The following is a 20,508-nucleotide window of genomic DNA, read 5'->3' on the forward strand; positions in this document are numbered from 1 at the left end:
AGTCTTTAGTTTAGGCTTAAGATAGGGTTATCAAAAAATACTTAACGCAATTAATGTATGCGCTGCACGACCCGCTCACTCATTGTCGCCCTCAATCTGTAATGATGCCGTTTTACCTATATAGAGAGATAAAAGGCAGCGCAAAATGAGTAGCGTGAATTTTGGCAGCCTTTGGAGCCTTTCTTCAATTGGCTAAAGCCTTGCAATCCCTCTCCCTATGATTAGAAATATCATGGGAAGCAATGAGGGGAAGCAAGGTGGCAATTGATCTTTGTCTTAACACCTTAAGTTATTTCCCAACGCAGAGAAGATATATCCATTGGTAGCACGACGCACAGTCATGGTTCCACTTCCCATAATGGTTCCACTTCCCATCATGCATTGGGGCATGGCTGCAGTATCATTGACTGAAAGCTCAACAAATACACTAGATGGCAATATTTAGTCACAATATACAAAGTCACAAGTCTTTCTATCCGTGGATCCCTCTCACAGAGAGAATCTTGAGGATTTATTGTCATAATAAACAATACTTACGTACTGTATTTTGAATGTATATATTCGTCCGAATTGTATTCATTTTTTTCTTAATGCATTGCCAAAATGTATATGATCGGGAAAAATTTTCGGGAATGATTGGAATTGAATCGGGAGCAAAAAAAAAATCGGATCGGGAAATATTGGGATCGGCAGATACTCAAACTAAAACGATCGGGATCGGATCGGGAGCAAAAAAACATGATCGGAACAACCCTAGTTGTTTGTGATTTGAAATAATAGTGTAATACCTGGGAAAAAAATATATATGGCGAAAACATAGACAAGGCTGATAAAGCCGTTTCTGCTCTTGCACCCCTCTTTCGAATAAACGGTATTTTAAGCCAAAATAATTGTTGTGTTTGATAAGACAATTTGTCTCGATGCTGCCATAGCATTTTCATGGCGCATTGTGCCCCCGCACTATTTTTAATTTGTCCATTTTACCCTGGAGACCCCCGTTTACAGACACTGCGCAATCGCTTTTGCTTTAACCCAGCCATAAAAAGAAGGTAAGTAACGATCGAAATATTCAAAATATCTATCACTTTTAGCTTAAAATCATGAATTGATGTCTAATATTTAGTTTTAAAAAATTAATTATTCAGTCGTATATTATAATGAAAAAAAATAGTGTCTGTAAATAGGTCACAGATATCTACCTCATAACTGTCGCTTAATTGTATTTTTTTTTTTTTTTTGTTACTGACGCATTTTCCCCGATATTCTAGATGATAAATAATCGATCCAGACAAAGTTGGAAAAAAAAAAAAAAAAAAACATTTAAAAGGGTAAATATCAAAATGAAAATCTCGATCACTCCTTGTTGCCTGTGAATTCTGCATCGCGACCCTTGTTATATTACCGTGTTTCACCCATGAATTCCTCACCAAGTCCGGCTGTGGCCATTCACAGCTGCGCCTTGACACTCGTTGATACACGCTACATGAAATTTTTGGATCGGAACAGGGTAAGTAAGCGATAATATCTTGCTAAAATCATGGTGTCTTTAATCATGCTCTCTGATGCTCACCTCGAGGTACTGGAAAGCCACAAAAAAACATACATTGCAGTCGAATGCAAGCGCGAGAATTATGGACACAGCAGGCTAACGGACTAGCGTGCTATCCATTATCTTTTCGACCCTTGTTGCCATTTGGATTGCTAATTAGGGGATGATATCGATATATTAGATACATTAGATGCTTAAATCATAAAGCTTAGGTCCTAGGCGTCAAGGCTAAATACAATAAATAGATAGTGGTATGTACTTACATCTATATGTTCCCCTTTATGCATATGGACCCTTTTATTCTGAGTCAAAGCAGTCATGCATTCACATCCTTCAATCATATAATTGAAAAATATTTTTAAAAGCCTACTGCAAAAATGAAAATATGATGGTATTGGAATTTAACCCCTAAAATATTTTTCTTTGCACAGATTAAAATCAAGCCGAATGAAAAAAATGTATGCAGTAAAGTTATCATTAACTATACAGCTAACTCTCCTTTTAGCCATGTTTATTTACAAGATAAAAAGCAGTGCTAAATTAAATCTACATTTACTCACACACCAATTTCCTTTATTTTTGTACACCCACCCACATGTCTTAGTGCATGCATATTGATTATCAAAGGCTTGAGTGGACAAAAGGGGATCATTTGGAGTGTTCGTTATTTATTATGTACCAGGATGGGTGTCCAAAACCTGTTTTTAAATGAGAAACTATGAAATTTTCAATGGTCTCAAAAAAATTTTTCAGTCACCTGATTTGATCTACTTTTAAGGTGTCGAATAACCTCCTGTTCAAAATTTTTCCTTCCCCAGAAAATTGAGATTTTAAGCTTTCAAATGATGTATCACACATGCATATAGGACAATTTTCAAATTTGGCCAAATTGGGAGAGACAACGAGAACCTAAAGTGGTATTTGCCATGTGGCAAAATTGATTTTGCCATGTGGCATTTTTTTGCCATGCGGCAAAATGGATTTTGCCATGTGGCATTTTTTCCGCTATGTTGCAGAATGGATTTTGCCATATGGCATTTTTTCCGCTATGTTGCAAATTGGATTTTGCCATATGGCATTTGTTTGCCACCTGGCCAAAAAAATGCCACAGATGAAAATGTGGCATGTGGCAATGTGGCATTTTTTTGCCATGTGGCAAAATGGATTTTGCAAAATATATTTTGCCACATGGCACATAAAAAATGCCATGTGGCTTTTTCTTGCCGTGTGGAAAAAAGGATTTTGCTACGGGCCTTTTTTTTTTTTTTTTTGTCATGGATTTTGCCATGTGGCATTTTTTAGCCATGTGGCTAAATGGATTTTGCCATGTGGCATTTTTTGGGCCATGAGGCAAAATGAATTTTGCCATGTGACAAAATCCATTTTGTCACATGGCAAAAAAATGCCACATGGCAAAATCCATTTTGCCTCATGGCCCAAAAAAATGCCACATGGCAAAATCCATTTAGCCACATGGCTAAAAAATGCCACATGGCAAAATCCATGACAAAAAAGAAAAAAAAATGTCACGTAGTAAAATCCATTTTTCCTCATGGCAAAAAAATTGGCATTAAAATGAAGCATTAAAAATGCCACATGGCAAAAATCCATTTTGTCACATGGCATAAAAAATGCCATTTGGCAAAATGGATTTTGCCACATGGCACAAAAAAATGCCAAATGGCAAAATCCATTTTGCCACATGGCATAAAAAAATGCCACATGGCATTAAAATTACCACATGTCAAAAATCTATTTTGCCACATGGCATACAAAAATGCCACATGGCAAAATCAATTTTGCCACATGGCAGAAAAAAATGCCACATGGCAAATCCATTTTGCCACATGGCATTAAAAATGCCACATGGCAAAATCCATTTTGTCAGATGGCATAAAAAATGCCATATGGCATAAAAAATGCAATGTAGCAAAAAAAGCCACATGGCATAAAAAATGCCACATGACATTAAAAATGCCACATGGCCTAAAAAATGCCACATGGCATTAAAAATGCCACATGGCAAAAATCCGTTTTGCCCCAGGGCAAAAAAAAATGCCACATGGCAAAATCCATTTTGCAAATTGGCAAATACAACTTTTAGTTCTCGACCCTGCTGCAAATTGGGGGTCTCGGAGCAGAACGTCAAGTCACCTAAGTGTTTTCCGTCACATTTCTGCCCAAAACGATCTCCAAATGCTCTTATTTGTATTTCTGTTCTGGTCAACGCTTCAGAATTAAAGAAGAGCCATTAGAGCGCACAGCACCGCAGCCATTAGGCTTATTGTATTCCCGCGTCAGGGAGCAGCTGCGTAATCGTTGCTGCAGGCGGTTTTAATCGACAGCAATATGGGACGAGCCACAAGGATGTCTCAAAAGCTCAGATGAGTACTAGCTATTGCTGAAAGGTTTAGAACTGAAATGATCTCTTTCTTTCTCAGTTCTTGAGTTGTGTATGAAGATTTCGAAAATCTTTAGCCACACACTTGAAAGATACTTTCCTTCATGTCTTACTTTGTCCTACTTTCTGCAGTGATGGCCGTTGGCTCAGTTTCAGAACAGAAACTGGGTTGCGAGCTTGTGTAAATCTGTACAAGTCTGATGGTCCACATGACAAATGCGCTGACACCGCTGAAGCTTGAGGGTTTACATTGACTAAAAACATGGACAGCAACAGCAAAGGGAAAGCCAAGAGTGTCAACAACTAAGGACAGAGAGTTGTTAGCTAATACAAAGTAGGAGCATTTTATCAGGCAAGTTCTTTTTGTTTCTAAACTCCAAACAGAATTTTTCCAGCTGTGCTGACAATTGCATCTCACTAGCTTGAAATAGAAGCTTGTTGGTCTAACCTGCTTTTGTAGCCTCACACACACTCACTTACTCCCAGCACAGCGCAGAGTTAACAAGAACTCCTGAACTGCATGCCGCAGTGTATCAAATCCATTCATTTTCCCTCAGACGGTAGCTCACCTCGCAATCCGGTCGCGTACGGCTAGGATACATATGAAGGTATTAGAGCGTGTATGCCAGAGAGTTCATATATCATTTTGAATCCTGGCAGTGACCCAACATGCATTTGAAAACATTCAATTGAGCTGGAAGCAAGAGTGAATGGCCTAGCAAACTTTACCCCGTGACACCCTTAAAAGTGTCTTTCTTTAAATACCTGTGACGCCGCAATTTCTAATTCCAAAGGCTGCCATGGCAACACCTTCTTCAGCTCCCTTCCCCTGTTCCTCACACCCCACAAAAAAATAAAGCATCTGATTGCAAGAAAAAAACAAAGTAAATGATGCAGCAAGTAGGAAAGCAAATCGTCCATTTCACAGCTCACAAAGCCTGACGCCGAGTGGCACTCGAGCAGCTCTCGTCTTACCTGTACGGCTGTTCGCAGACTTCCGGATGGCTGACGGCCAGCTGCTAGGACGCTACGCTGGAGTGCACATGGCAGCCGGTAGGAAAGGGTAAGGAGGAAGGCTGGCTGGCGCGGAGGGTTGGGGAGGTGGGCGGAAAATGCTGAATTATAGATGTGTGATGGCGAGAGAGGGAGCGACCTCTTTGCTGATTTCACTCGCCACAGTGAGAATCATCTGTACGGATCAAATGCTCGCGTCCAGATTCCTGCAAAAGCAAAAAAAGATACAGGTCGGACCATATAGGAGCCAATCTAATCATGTCGCAAAGCGCTATAGGACCCCCTTCGGACTCGCTGTCACATCTGTTGCCCGCTCCTGGGAGGGCTTTATTGGGTTTTTAGTGGCCAGACAAATGATTCCATGCTTGTCGCAGGTGTTTACGGGCTCCTGAGAACCAAACAGAAGCGATGTAAACACGATATGGATCCGGCGAGGCAGATTTAGGCCACGTAAAAAGCCGGAAACACACCTGTTGCCTGGTCACCGCGTCCCACAACGGGCGGGATGTCCTAACCGAGGTGCTACAACCTTTAAAAGCCAATGTTGGCAACAACACAGAAAACAGTCCCGAATGAGGGGTTACAAATTTCGAGATAACCAGGGAGCTTAACCGAGGCCTCGACGTCACATTTATCAACCGTCGATGCGCCAAATTGGCTCATGGATAATCTAGGCTAGCTAGCTGCTAGCCAGCAAACAACCCTGATGGGAAATGATCTGCTCCTCTGCTGCAAAAGTCCGATAATGAGCCACTCGCCTCCCTGTCAGGAATTGATCCACGGCAGCTGTGTGCTCGGAATCCGTGCAAAATAACAGCGTACCTTGGCTGGTTTGGTGTAGCGGCGCAATGAAGTGTAGCTAAGAATCTTCCTTTAACACGAGGGGATCAATACGCGAGGATCTCAGAATGTAGCTCCACCGATTTGACGCTAAGAGAATTCTCAGTCAGTCTTTGTGCAACGGACGGGGCAACCAATCTTTGAAGATGTGCAGTTGGAGCCCAATTTGTCCCCACAGGACTAATTACTGGACTCAAGGGTTGCTGTTTGTTCTGTTTTCAGGGTAATCAAGGCGCTAGCATGTACCCGAGCTAGAGATGATACAGAGGTAGTAGCGATCAGACAACAAATGGGACTCTTGTTTTTTCTGTAACATTCTTAGGTTTAGAAAGAATACCAAGTGTTGTGGTTCACCGGTTTGGCTTTTAGACTGTGCGGAATAGTCCCTGGACACCTTGTACTTGAAAAGAGGAGAGACGTTTTATCACCGCACCCCTGTGATCCTCAGTCGGCCTCTGTTTACCCAATGCTATCTCCATCTAAAACACATTATAGGCTTGTCTTTCTGTTTGCTCGCCACAACAATGCCATTACTTCTGCTGGGAAAATGGCTTCCGAGAGCTGCTCCTTGAACACAGCGGCAAAGAGGGAATGCATGTTAAATGCCGAGGAAAATGATTTTCGTTTTTTCATTTCTTCGTTTTTTTTTAAGCAGACAATAAGAACAAGATACAAAGAAACAACAAAAAGCGTTTATAGGGTGCACAATGGCACTGAAACATGAGCCAATTCTCCCTGCTCAAATGCATTGGACTAATCTCGTTCTCAATGGCAGGCAATGAGTTAAACATGATGAAAAAGAAAAATAATCAACCTTAGGGCCGGATTTATGCTTCTGCGTTGCGGAAACTGCGGACCTACGCCGTTTACGCATACGCGATTTGGTGGCGCCGAAGTGGGGTTCTGAGGGTGCGGTAGTGCCCCCTGGTGTTGGTCAAGGAAAAAAAAGGTTTTTTTTTTGTTTGTTTGTTAAAAATATATCAATAAATAAAATATATTGAAACAATAGCATATTTAACTTTGAGAATTAAATATATACGTTGAAAAAGTTTTTTTTTTTTTTTTTTTTTTTTCATGACATGGTCACCACCTGCCACCTTGCTTGCTACCAAGTCACGTTGAATTATTTTTGTTACTATAGTAAACTGTTGACAGAGGAGCCGTTAACATGGCGCAAAATGAAATAACGATTTTTTTCTTTACAAAAACAGCAAAATTTTCTAAAATATTAATTTTATATCAAAAGTTCAGATGATTATGATAGTTTAGAACAGTGCCCAGCGAGGAATAGTTATTGTAGCAACAGATTTAGACGGTGGACAACTTCAGATAGTTTGCATTTTAGCCATATTATTGTTTGTTGTTGCTGTTGAGCTGCGGGCATTGCAAAGCGCTGGTGGATATTAGTGTGCAATATACTTGTGTGTTGTGAAAAAAGTGTTAAACCGAGGCTTATTGGACATTTAATTTTTCAAATGTGTTTGTGTGCCATTGCGCCGTATAGCTGCGAGGATTTGAATACAAGGGAACTTTTTTTCTAATACAAAAACTCCAACACACACTTTAGGTGAAATAGAACGCTGTCTTTGTAGTAGCCTAGTAGTTGTACATCAACTATCTAGCATGCGTACTGCCATTGTGCGCAGCTTGTATGGAGAAAAAGCGCGAGCCTGACAAATTTGGACCGAAACGGCTGCTTTGGAATGGGGAAAACAAAATAGGTTTCCTGGTATACCAGACTCACCGCTGTTCCAGCGATTGTGAGTCTGGCGACCCTCCGGCAGATCAAATTCCAAGGGCGGAGCAAGCCACAGCAAACAGACAGCGGAGTGGACCAATCAGCGACGGGCAGACATGACGTTGTTAAAGTGACAAGTAATTAGCGTGAGCGGAGAATGGAGAAGTTTATTCAACATGGCTAGCGCGAGCCATGTTGACTGTTGTCAATGACTTGTTTCGATGTGTTTTTGGTAATTTAAAACTGGGAGTGCGGATTGGAACATATTCTCGGCTCTCCCGTTCGCCATCTGTGTTGCTGTAGACATGACGCAAGCGTGATGTTACTCGTTAAGAACACGTCACGCAAATAAACAAAACTGATTGGACGATTGGTTTTGTACCTTGCTCGAGAGGCCGTTAATGGGCTGGGTCCCAGACTATTTCTCACAGTGTTTGAAAAATACAGGGAGAATAGTCTGGCTGTGCCAGGCAACAAAATAGGATCCTCAGCACCCCCTGCTGTGAGTGACTTCCAGCGCCCCTGCTACACCGTAGCCTGACGTGAGCCTCCAAAAAAATCCTGACTACGCGGCACAAAGACGCATCATGACATGAACGTCAATGGACTGTGATTGGTCCGCTCAGACTATTGTTTTTTCCAGTTCAGCACAAGAACACCGACATTTTCAAACATTCAAACACCTCCACAAATGTCTTCTGTGTCGCCTACGTATTGTATTAACATTTGTTGTTCAATATATTAGCTGCAGCTTCAAATACACACTTTCCATCTCCGTTGCCATTGCTGTCTATGACCCGACGTAAAGTAAAGGAATTTGACAAGAGTCCCACAAAAACCGTACAAAGACAAAGCCACACCCCTCTAATGGCTCGGCGGTGCATTACAGAGCAACGCGTTCCCTTGACGCAGATTTTCGAATGCTCAATGACGACCAGAGGCGTCGCGTCCCATTAGGCATACGCAGGCAATTGCCTAGGGCCCCCAGCCAGCAGGGGCCCCCAGAGGACCAACAGATTTGCCACACAAAGATTTAGCACACTCAGCTTCACCGCACTGTCGTAGCTACAAGTATTCCATAGTAGTATCAATACTATGGAATCATTTGGCAGATTATCTAACAATTTTGTTATCAATCCCAATTAGCATAAATGTTTAAGCAAGTCCAATCAGTTTTAACACTCCATGTATGTGCAAAGAATGATTCACCAAGAACTTTATGAAAAGTCCTTGCTGTAATATTTTATGTTGGTTTTCCGTCTGGAAATGAAAAAAAGAAAGAAAAAAAAAGCAGAAGAGGAGAAAAGGAAGCAAGACAGCGGTGAGTGTACTATGTTACTATAGTTTTATGTCCTAATGTAGTCGAAGCACTGCAGACTAGTAGTAGTAGTAGTAGTATTTTTATGTCCTAAACCAATTAACTGCCTTGACTTGTTGTAACTAGCTTGTTAGCGTTTGCTAACAGCATTGCAGCATGCTAGCATTTCTTCATACATAAAGTCCCCCTTACTTGCACATGCTCAAAGGGCCCCATGTTGCCTGTTGCCTGGGGCCCCCGGGGACCCTTGCTACGCCTCTGATGACGACGTAGGGTCAACGCCGTCATTCTGACGTCAACGGAACGCAGAAGCATAAATCAGCCATTAGAGTGTTATTTGGGGCTATAACCAGAGTATATTTCTGTTTTTATTCATATTAATTTAATTATTCTTTTATTTTTATTATAAGAACATGACTAAATGCTAATGACATAAACCGACTCATATTTAAAACATCAATTGTGCATCAAAATTGACAAAATTGAATTAATCACAGTTAATGCCACCATAAGGATTCCTTCATATTCATTGACAGGTGTTATGGCATTATTACAATCATATAACACTGTCATAATAAATATCCAAATTAAGTAACCTAAAAATGAATAATTATGTATTTTTGAGATCATATGAGTTTTATAGGGTCATTTTTTTGTTTCAATTAGCAAAATAGTTACTTTTCCTATTAAGTGTTCAAAAAAATTGTTGAACCGCCACATTTTTCCAGAATGTAGCGGCAGTATAAACTGTCAAGTCTCCCAAGTTAGAATTGTTGCAGCAATTACATCAGCAAAGAGCGAGAGCAGCACGCAAGACAGCAGCAATGTAGCTGTTCATTAGCATTAGCGCCTAGCTTGAACTTTTACTGTTACTACGGAGTCATAAAAAATACAATGAACAAAAGGATAAGCCTGATAATGCTCAGGTTCTTACTGTGCGCCAAATGAGCAATATTTCAGTCTTGCTTACATTGCCGAGTCAGGGGACTCTGACGCACATACATAAGCGTAAGGCTTATGTGTATGCGTCATGCTTGCACAGTGCGTAGTTATTTGTTTTTTACGCTTCTGCACATGCGGGTCAGTTTCATCAGCGCGTGTCGGACTGCGAATTAGTGCGCATGTGTATTACTTGAACAGGCTCAATGGACAAAAGCAGTCTGAATGGGCACGCCAAAAAAACAGATATGACAAAAAAAAAAAAGGGAATTGTGCATTAAGACCTGCAGTATGAAGCTAGCCTAAGAGACACTCTTGCTTGACATCCTGTAAGACAAATAGAGTACAAAATATATATATATATATATATATATATATATATATATATATACATTTATTATTTTGGCATCATCTGCAATAAAAAACTACTTAGTAAAGGGCTTTATCGCCGAGGCCTACTGCATGCATTTATTTTCAACAGCGAGTCCTCATTGGGGTTGTGGTTTATTAGGGCCGATCCCAGTTGACTCTGGTGGAATAAAACACAGTGCACTTTGGACTCGTTGCCAGTCCGTTTTTTTTTTTTTACCAAGACGCTCTACCACTGGATGTTTATTATCGTGGTTTCAAAAGATGCTGTCAGCTTTGATAAAAACCGATGGTCACCAGTCGTATTCAGTATCCGTGAGTGGAAGCTGTAAGTAAGTCCTTTATTGTCTGAGTGCATCGTAGAGGACGAGCGATGAGTGAGTGATGGACACGTGACTCATGACAAGAGCGTCACAAGGACACAATGACATGTGTGTACACTGCGTTAAATGTCGGAGGTGAAGTAGTCATACGGATACTCAGAGGATTGCTTTTCTATTTAGCAAGGTTAAGACACAAAAGATTGCAGATGTCAAACCAAAGGCCCCGGGGCGAGATCCGGCCTGACACATGGTTTTGTTCGGCCCTCGATAGTGTATTATATGTGCACCGACTTGTTGTTCCGCGTCCTATTAAAATTGAATTTGCATTATGTGCACCGACTTGTTGTTCCGCACCCTATTAAAACTGAATTCGCCTTCAGTGAAAGATTGAGGACCACAGAAATCAAACAAAATATTTTTTTTATTCAAAATTAAATTTAAATTAATAATTAATGTCATTCAAAAGTAAAAATGTGTTTAGATTTTTTTTTCTTTTTCTAAATGATATTTATTGTTTGTCTTTTTGGTATTTTTAATATGAAACGAAAATATAAAAATAAAATTTTCATTTTACCTTTTATCAAAATGTACGTAAATACATAATAATAGTCTAAAAATGTTTTCAAAATGTTATGAAAAAAATATACATTCCAAAAAATAATAAAATGGGGGGAAAGATATAAGGCAATATTTGCCACCAAGATGCTAGAAAAATAAAAAGGTAAATACATAAGTAAATAATTAAATAAATAGGTCAAAAATGTCTGCAAACATTCATTGACTAAAACAGTTCTTGATAATGGTGTCCCAATTGCATATTTTTGCACCCGAGTCCGAGACACCTGATTTTGAGAATCTGCTGGTACAGAGACCCGATCTGATACCAAAAAAAAAAAAAAAGTTCCAAACATGTTACTATCCCACCGTGACACCTTCATGTGAATTATTTTTAAACAAGAATAACGTAAAAAAATGCTTGTCCTTATTAAATGCTTCATTGAGTGAGTCCACTCAAATCCACTCACGCTGCTGAGAACAGCCTCTAACTTACACAATGAGTGTACACAATAAATTCTTAACTCTTAACTTATGTTAAGTTTAATGATGATTGATTATTTGTGCCGATGATCGTAGAGTCACCAAGCTTTTCTGGCAAGATCAAAGCTACAAACCTGTCAATCATCGCTAAGTTTGAGTACCAAACGCAAGCTGGACAGTCTGGCTGCACTGAATGAAGCAGAAAAACAATGAACATAAAAGAGTCTAGATTCTTGGTTGAAAGCAAAAAAATATGGGCAGTTGTCATTTATTTTACGTAAATACTTCAGGCTAAAGTTACGCTAGTTTATTCCATTCATTTCATTTTTTTTTTCACGTTTCAAAGTGCATGCATGGTGCTATTTTATGTAATTACCTTGAATCTTTGACCAAATCATTCTTGAGACACGATTCCCTTCTTCTATGCACTAAAACTTCCGTCCTGTTTCCACCTAAATCTGGCGTTAGAACGCAGTGTGTGTTTGGAGTTTATCGCAGTGAAAGCCGCCCTGTCGCTCTGCCTGGCCTGGCCCCCTACGGGAAGTCATGGCACAATGTCTGCAGGAGCTGTCTTCTCAACTAATTGTGAAGTCTATGCAAGTCTTAAAACCAAAACCCATACCTGTAACCATCAATTACAACACAAGCAGCCAGTCTTGTGTCAATTACGGAACTCCTAGACAACTCACACTTTATAAAACCTAAATGTGAAACTTTAACAAATACCAGGCTTGAGAGCCAAATTCAAAACCCAACCAAGGCCGTCAACATTCATACCCTAAACCTTACCCTATTACTCCATTGTTTAGTTTTTTTGTGCGATCAAGAGTGTCTTCAAGCATCCATCAGCGCACCTGATCGAGCGTTCGTCTCCCTGTCACGGCTCGGCGGTGATTGAGCGCCACACCTGTGTTTTCAGCCTTGTTGCTTTTCTGCCTCGTTGGACCTCCCGCCGCCCCCCGCCGGCTCGCTCCATCAGTGTCGGCTTGTCAGGGAAGCGGCGGAAAGAAGAGGAGGAGGCTCAGCTCATCACCTGATTGGTGCTTCTGGCCTGCCTTCTGTTGCCTGCTGTTAAGCATAAACATGCTGTTCTGACATAACCTTCGTATTGAAAAATCACTTAAGGATACTCGACAGATTAGACAGCAGAAATGCTTACCCATAAATTTGAAATATACAACTTTGTGGTGAGATCAATTGCTGCCATTGATGGTGCTTTGACTGGGCGGGGCGAATGAGAATGGAAGATCGGTCGGATAGGGACGTGATAGGGCAAGGTGAGTGCGCCAACTTATTAGGATATTAGTATAATGAAATGGAAGAGGTGAGTACATACAAAGGTCAAAGAGGTTTGTTTGATTTTGGGGCATTTCTGGGTCACCTCCTGTTGATTTCGGGTCAGGTTCATTACAGTGAAGAAAATAAAGTTTTTGAACACACAGCGAGAATTCTGACCCTGACAGACCTGTTAGTCCGCCTATTAAAAGTCCACCTCCACTCCAAGTATTATTCTGAATCAGATGCACTTGTTTGAGGTCGATAGCAGCATAAAGACACCTGTCCACCCCATGCAATCAGTAAGACTCAAACTTGGTTAAGACCAAACAGCTGTCCAAAGACACCAGAGACAAAATTGTTCACCTCCACAAGGTTGGAAAGGGCTACGGAGCAATTGCCAAGCAGCTTGGTGAAAAAAGTCCACTTGGAACAATCATTAGAAAAAGGAAGAGGCTAAACATGATGGTCAATCTCAATCGGAGTGGAGCCCCATGTAAGATAACACCTTGTGGGGTCTCAATGATCCTTAAAAAGGTGAAGAATCAGCCTAGAACTACACGACAGGATTTGGTCAATGACCTGAAAAGAGCTGGGACCACCGTTTCCAAGGTTACTACTGGTAATACACTAAGATCTCATGGTTTCAAGTCGTGCATGACACGGAAGGTTCCCTGTGTAAACCAGCACATGTCAAGGGCCTTAAGTCAACCACCAATTCAACCACAAAACAACAAGAATGGTGAACAAAAATCCCAGAACCATACGGGGGGGCCTAGTGAATGACCTACAGAGAGCTGGGACCAGAGTAACAAAGGCTACTATCAGTAACACAATGCGCGGCCAGGGACTCAAATCCTGCACTGCCAGACGTGTCCCCCTGCTGAAGCCAGTACACGTCTAGGCCTGTCTGCGGTTCACTAGAGAGCATTCGGATGATGCAGAAGGGGACTGGGAGAATTTGTTATGGTCAGATGAAACCAAAATAGAAATTTTTGGTAGAAACACAGGTTCTCGTGTTTGGAGGAGAAATGGTGTTATACTTGTATAGCGCTTTTGTACCTTTCAAGGCACTCAAAGCGCTTTACACTACATTGCAATCTACCTACTGGTGACGCAGCACCAGAAGCAATGTGGGGTTCAGTATCTTGCTCAAGGATACTTAGGCGAGTTCATCAGGGCAGGGAATCGAACCCACAACCTCTGGGTTGGGGGACAACTACTCTACCACTGAGCCACGCCATCCCCTGAAAGAATACTGAATTGCATCCGAAGAACACCATACCCACTGTGAAGCATTGGGGTGGAAACATCATGCTTTGGGGCTGTTTTTCTGCAAAGGGACCAGGACGACTGATCTATGTAAAGGAAAGAATGAATGGGCCATGTATCGAGAGATTTTGAGTGAAAATCTCCTTCCATCAGCAAGGGCATTGAAGATGAGACGTGGCTGGGTCTTTCAGCATGACAATGATCCCAAACACACAGCCAGGGCAACAAAGGAGTGGCTTCGTAAGAAGCATTTCAAGGTCCTGGAGTGGCCTAGTCAGTCTCCAGATCTCAACCCCATAGAAAATCTGTGGAGGGAGTTGAAAGTCTGTGTTGCCCAACGACAGCCCCAAAACATCACTGCTCTAGAGGAGATCTGCGTGGAGGAATGGACCAAAATAACAGCAACAGTGTGTGAAAAGCTTGTGTAGAGTTACAGAAAACATTTTTATATTTTTAACTTATTTTTTTAGCGTAACGTTGTGCCTTACTACTTCTGACAATGAATGACCTGAAAATAATTACAATGGTATCTGACTGCCACTGTTACCGTTTCTGTAATACATATTTTAAAAAAACAACTTTAGTAAGGGGGAAGTGTAAATAAATTATAGAATTAAGATTTGTTATCAATGAAAAAATTTAAAGTGTTCGTTGGCTGTCACTGAGTAGCATTTGCAATCGCTACACAAAGCTAACTAAATTACCCCCAAGAAAGATCAGAGACGTAGGACAACCAGAGGATATACATATAAGAAAGACAAGGCTGATGGTAAAGGATAGCTTGTTGTAACAGGAGAATGTCATTGTCAGTCACGTCGATAAAAAAGCTAAAGCTATGCTTCGGTCGGCTTGTTTTTTTCGTCTTTTTCAGCCTTCGACACTCAAGCCATCTCTTTAACTCAGTACTTCTCAAATAGTGGGGCGGGCCCCCCTAGGGGGGGCGCAGAGCGATGCTGGGGGTGGCGCATGTGACCTTGGGGAACATACATTTTTGATGTACCAGAAAAAGTGTAATTGCACATCCACTCAGTGGGTGGCAGTGCCGCTCATTTTTTTTCCAGTGTGTGTGCAGTATTTTTGAACCAAAAAGAGCACACAACAAAGAGCACTGGAGATATGAACAGCTAAGACAAGGAAATATGACGAAGCGTACGGGCATTTAGCTTTGACTTTTAGTACTTTTAGTAGTGAGAGAGGAGGAAAGACCAGTCTGTTTACTTTGTCTAAAAATGTTTGCAGCGGACAGCAGGATTTTTTTTTTTTTTTCGGAGTGTGACAAATATTGCCAACAATCCTCCCGCTTTGTCAGTGTTACATCAGTAAACCAGCGAGCACTGTCAGCATCATATAAGGTGGCATATTAAGTTGCTCAGTGCGAAATAACCCCACACCACAGCAAAGGAGCTGATACTGCCTGCAGCAGAAATCAAAACTGTCCCTCTGTCCAATGACACTCTCATTTTGTTCTATTAACTTTTGTTTTTCGGTGTAATTGTTCGACATATTGTCGTCACTAGTTAATGTTGCTCATCAATTTGAATTTATTATTATTTATTGATTTTATTAAATCTTATTTTTCAGTATCAAACCGTCAAAAATGTATCTTGAATGTATTTTTACAGAATGGATTTTTTTTTACACTTTATTTTTAGTTCATCTACTCTATATTACTTTCTTCTTTGATATTAAAAAGAACAAAATTTTATGCAGAGTTGTACTTATGATAATAACAATTTTATATACAAATGATAATACGGTATATTTACAGTGGCAGCAGAGAGTTGGGGGGGCGCGGAACATTTACGTCTTCCTGTGGGGGGCGTAACAGAAAATAATTGAGAAGCACTGCTTTAACTGAACATTTTTATGTTCTTCCACATCTTTGCCAGTGAATTTGGCACGAGGCACATCATTTTTGGAGAGAATTGGTCGGTTTAGCTCTGTAAACATTTCCTTCGTACACGATTTCCATTCATTTCCTATTAGGGACAAACAGAACTTGTCCCTACTTAGCAACAGTAGCTAATGTCATGAATATTAATGAGCGGAACTGAAGTGTTGCTTGCGGTACGCCATTGAGAGGAACTTTTGGTATTGACCAAATACTTATTTTCCACCATGATTTGCAAATAAATTCTTTAAAAATCAAACAATGTGATTTTATGTTTGGTTTTTTTCCCCACATTCTGTCTCTCATGGTTGAGGTTTACCCATGTTGATAATTACAGGCCTCTCTAATATTTTCAAGAGAGAGAACTTGCACAATTAGTGGTTGACTAAATACTTATTTGCTCCACTTGTAACCCCTCCATGATTTCTAAGTGGGAGAACCAAATAGCAGGGTGTTCAAATACTTATTTTCTTCACTGTAATTAAATTTTCAAATACTCCCATTTCTTATTATAATATCATTTTTTATTTAATTTCTATTTTTTATTATTCTATTTCCTTTTAATAGACATTTGTTAAATGAAGCGCTTCCCAGTAAAAATAGATTTTCTGTTTCCTACTCATTACTTTGTCTTTTTTTTATTCCGTAATTATCTTCACTTCAATTTAAGGACTGACTCATTTTTGGAGTAAACAAGAAAATAAACAGAAACAAACAAAAATAGACGTTAATCTTCCCGGTCAAGTGAGTTGACAAAACGCTGGCGAGTGACCTTGAGCGTACAAAGAAGAACAACGCGACACATTGTTTATCTTTATAATTAATGACTGAAACGTGCTGGAAAGCCGACCCAGCCTCCTGTTCCGCGGGAACATCCAACCAGAAACAATATTTGGAAGCAAAAACTACCAAGTTTTAAAAATGCGTGTTTAAAAATATTTATATTGTTGTTTGTCTCAACTCATTTTCTGTCGAAGTCTAATATCAAGCTTGTTAATCAACTTTTTCCGCTCCTCAAGTCATTAATGCCAAATTTAATTATATTGCGTGATAACTTTGAAGACAATTAACTGCCAAGATGCGTCATTATGTCTATACACATGCGCACTTGAAAGCTATTTGTGTTTGTAATTAGGCACTTTCTTAAGGCTTCGGGCTCAAAATTCATTAACTTGTTTTTCCGCCTTCTTATTACCTTTGTTTCCATGGCAACAGCTTCCAGCCAGCGCAGAGGTTTTATTTAAAACGGAGGCGCTCATTAGTTAGCTTCTTGTTAGCATCGCGCCAGCAATTAGGACAATTCAAGTAGGGGAAACAAGTCAATTGAAAGGATAAATCTGTTTGGCTCGTTCACACGTACGCTCATATTTATAACGTCCGCCTATTTGCTGGTTGTCAGGAAAAGAGCTGACATTGTGACCTTTAATGGGAAGTCAGTATGGTGTTGTTAACGCTGTCTGATTTACAGCAGCTGAAGTGATGTGTTCAGTTCCATAAGTATGTTTGTTTTCAAAATAACTCAAGAATGAATAATGGATTCTTGTCAAATTTGCAGGATAGTTGCAGTATTTTGGGGGTAATGAGGTCAAGGGTCCCATGAATTTATATGGCGGAAAACACTTAGGTGACTTGAAGTTCCGCTCTGAGACCACCAATTTGTCCAAATTTGGAAATTAACCGATTTGTACATGTGATACATCATTTGAAAGCTTAAAATGTCAATTTTCTAGGGAAAGAAAAATTTTGAACAGGAGGGCATTTTAAAAAAAATAAAATAAACAGCAAAACCCTAACTGGAGGTAAGAGCTAGTGTTGTATCGGTCACGAACGATTTGTTCTTTTTGAACGAATTGTTTGGGTGAACGAGACCGAACTAATCATCATCTGCACTGATTCATTCTATGAAGTTCGGGCTGCGTTAGATGCGTGGGAGGGCGTTGAGCAAGTGGCAGCGTCTTCTGAACTCGCACAGGACCAATCAGCGTCATCGCGGGCAGGGGAGGGAGCGGAAACAGAATCTGGGCGTCTGTCACTCACTTCCACGTGTGGCCAATAAGCAGCCAGCGTGCAGGCAGGGGGGCAAGACTGAGTTATGTCACTTCCCGTTCAGTGACTCGGTCCTGCGGTTCCTGACCTAGCTTGCTGCTAACTTGACTTTCCAGTAATGCGGTGAACGAGTCAAAAAGGAAATGACTTTGTCACATATTCGTTAATGTGGAGCCTATCATATGCTGCTCAAACAGACAAAAACACCACACAAACCTAGCGAGCATGGTTTAGTGTACTACTTTTCTCAACAGACTCGAGACTACCTATGACGACATACTATCAAATTTACAGTAGTTTAAAACACGGGTAGCTACGAGGCAAGCAAAAGCTGAGCTGGCGTGATGGCAGTGAAGGGGGCAGAGAACTGTCACTATATGGAGGCAACATGGCAGCGATATTTACCTCATATGTGCACAGAAAAAAAAGAATATTTAGTATGATCACCATAATACTGATTTGCAATGAAACTGTATATACTAGGGCTGTCAAACGATTAAAATTTTTAATCGAGTTAATTACAGCTTAAAAATTAATTAATCGTGCCCCGAGTTAGCTGGGATAGGCTCCAGCACCTCCGCGACCCTCGTGAGGAAAAGCGGCATGGAAAATGAATGAATGAATAATTAATCGCAATTAATCGCAATTCAAACCATCTATAAAATATGCCATATTTTTCTGTAAATTATATATATATTCTGTAAAGTAAATTGTTGGAATGGAAAGATAAGACACAAGATGGATTCAACATACGGTACATAAGGACTGTAGTGGGCATTTCACTCTACTGTCATTTAAATCTGTCTATGCTGTCCTCACTCCGAAGCGTCTACTTTTTCCAAAGCTAGACAGCTAGTGAACGACGCCTTAATAATCAGATTTCCTTTTTCATCTGATTTACTAATGAAATGGCCTCAAACCATTGTCCTCTTTAGACCGTCGTAAAACTACAAAAAAAAAAAGTACACAAGCATTGCATTAGCAACAACGTTAGCTTAGCACGTTATACAGGTTCACTAAATATAAACAAAAAGCGTCTCATACAAAAAATATAACATTTCGCTTACTAACATAATATGTACATTCTTTACAACAACCATACTTACGGACAAATCTTGTCCAAGGATCATATAAGCACAACATTATCAGCCCGAGACGTCGTGCAGCCATAATGAACTGGCAAGAAAACAATAAACCATGTCGCAAAGCGACCACAAGAGTTTGCTGTTGGACAGCACAAAAAGCCTTGCTGTAAAACTTACCAAAAGGCAGAATACTTTCTGAGCGGGACATGTGCGTTAATTGCGTCAAGTATTTTAACGTGATTAATTAAAAAATTAATTACCGCGCGTTAACGCGATAATTTTGACAGCCCTAGTATATACATGTCAATTTTTTCGGAGTGTTTTATTTTTTTCGTGTCAGAGCGTGGCGGGTGTTGGTTGGTTTGACAAATTATGTCCATCCGTCCATCATGCGCTATACAAGCGCCCAAAAACAACGCACGCGAACACGGGAGATGTCGCAATATGTCTACATTTTTCTTAAAGACTAATGAGAGTAGAAAAGTGACATCGTAAAGAGCAAACAATTATTTCTCGTCAGCATTTGACGATCTGAGATGAGAAGATGACAGGGGAGCTGACCGGATTATTTTATTTGTTAATACCAGTGCAAAAATTCAATACGATCATCTTAATACTGATTTGCAATTAAACTGTCAAATATCAAAATGTAGTATTGTTTTCATTTCAGAGCAGCACATTTGACAACTAGCTATTTACACTTTAGTTTTAACAATAGTGACCAAAAATAATAGTGATGAGCATAAAAACAAAAATACAACAGAGCGAGAGGTAAATATGATGTGCTGGTCGTTCCATATTTAGAAATTAAACTTTCGATTTATTTTTATTTTCGTGACAGCAAGCATGCCGCGTTGGCTGGTAGCAGCAGCATTGTATATGTGATCAAGATTATGCTAAAGAAAGTCCGTGCGCCCCCGGCCCCAAACCTCCACTCCCCCCACAAAAGGAAAATGTTTAACCGTGTCCTAAATCGAAATGCAAGCACGAGCCATGACTTTGATCCCATAGAAATAGGACAGACGACGCAGAAGGGAGACTAGGCTGTGAAAGCAGCTGTCACTGCTATTTTCTAATGCCAATTTCTATAGAATGGAAAATGATATGAAGTAATGTTTTTTTCCTGCTGAAAGAAAAGAGTCTTTCTTTTGGTGAGTTCCATGTTTATATAGCAATAGAACAGAATTTGGGGGCCGTGCAAAATCAGTCAAAATCCAGTAAAACGGCCGGGAGCGAAGGGGGTTGCACCAGTGAAAACGGCTGGGAGTGAATGAGTCAAAAATAAAACATACTAAACATTTTCAAACTGATTCCGATCCGATGAAATCGCCTCGATTTCTGATCACGTGATCGGATCGGGGACATCCATAAAAGGTTTAAAGAAAAAAAAAAAAAAAGCTAACTCTAAGA

The 20,508-nt window shown here is 40.3% G+C and overlaps 1 protein-coding gene across 1 annotated transcript in view; it reads right to left on the bottom strand.

The window, feature by feature from the left end:
- The window catches only part of LOC130908901 (cadherin-18), a 425,189-nt gene that overhangs the window by 378,362 nt on the left and 26,319 nt on the right, over positions 1-20,508 (bottom strand). The window contains exon 2 of the mRNA XM_057824823.1: positions 4,926-5,170. The gene's annotated coding sequence lies outside the window, so the exon portion shown is untranslated. The remainder of the gene's footprint in view (positions 1-4,925; positions 5,171-20,508) is intronic.

This window comes from Corythoichthys intestinalis, chromosome 20, assembly GCF_030265065.1.
Source record: "Corythoichthys intestinalis isolate RoL2023-P3 chromosome 20, ASM3026506v1, whole genome shotgun sequence".
Lineage (NCBI taxonomy): Eukaryota > Metazoa > Chordata > Actinopteri > Syngnathiformes > Syngnathidae > Corythoichthys > Corythoichthys intestinalis.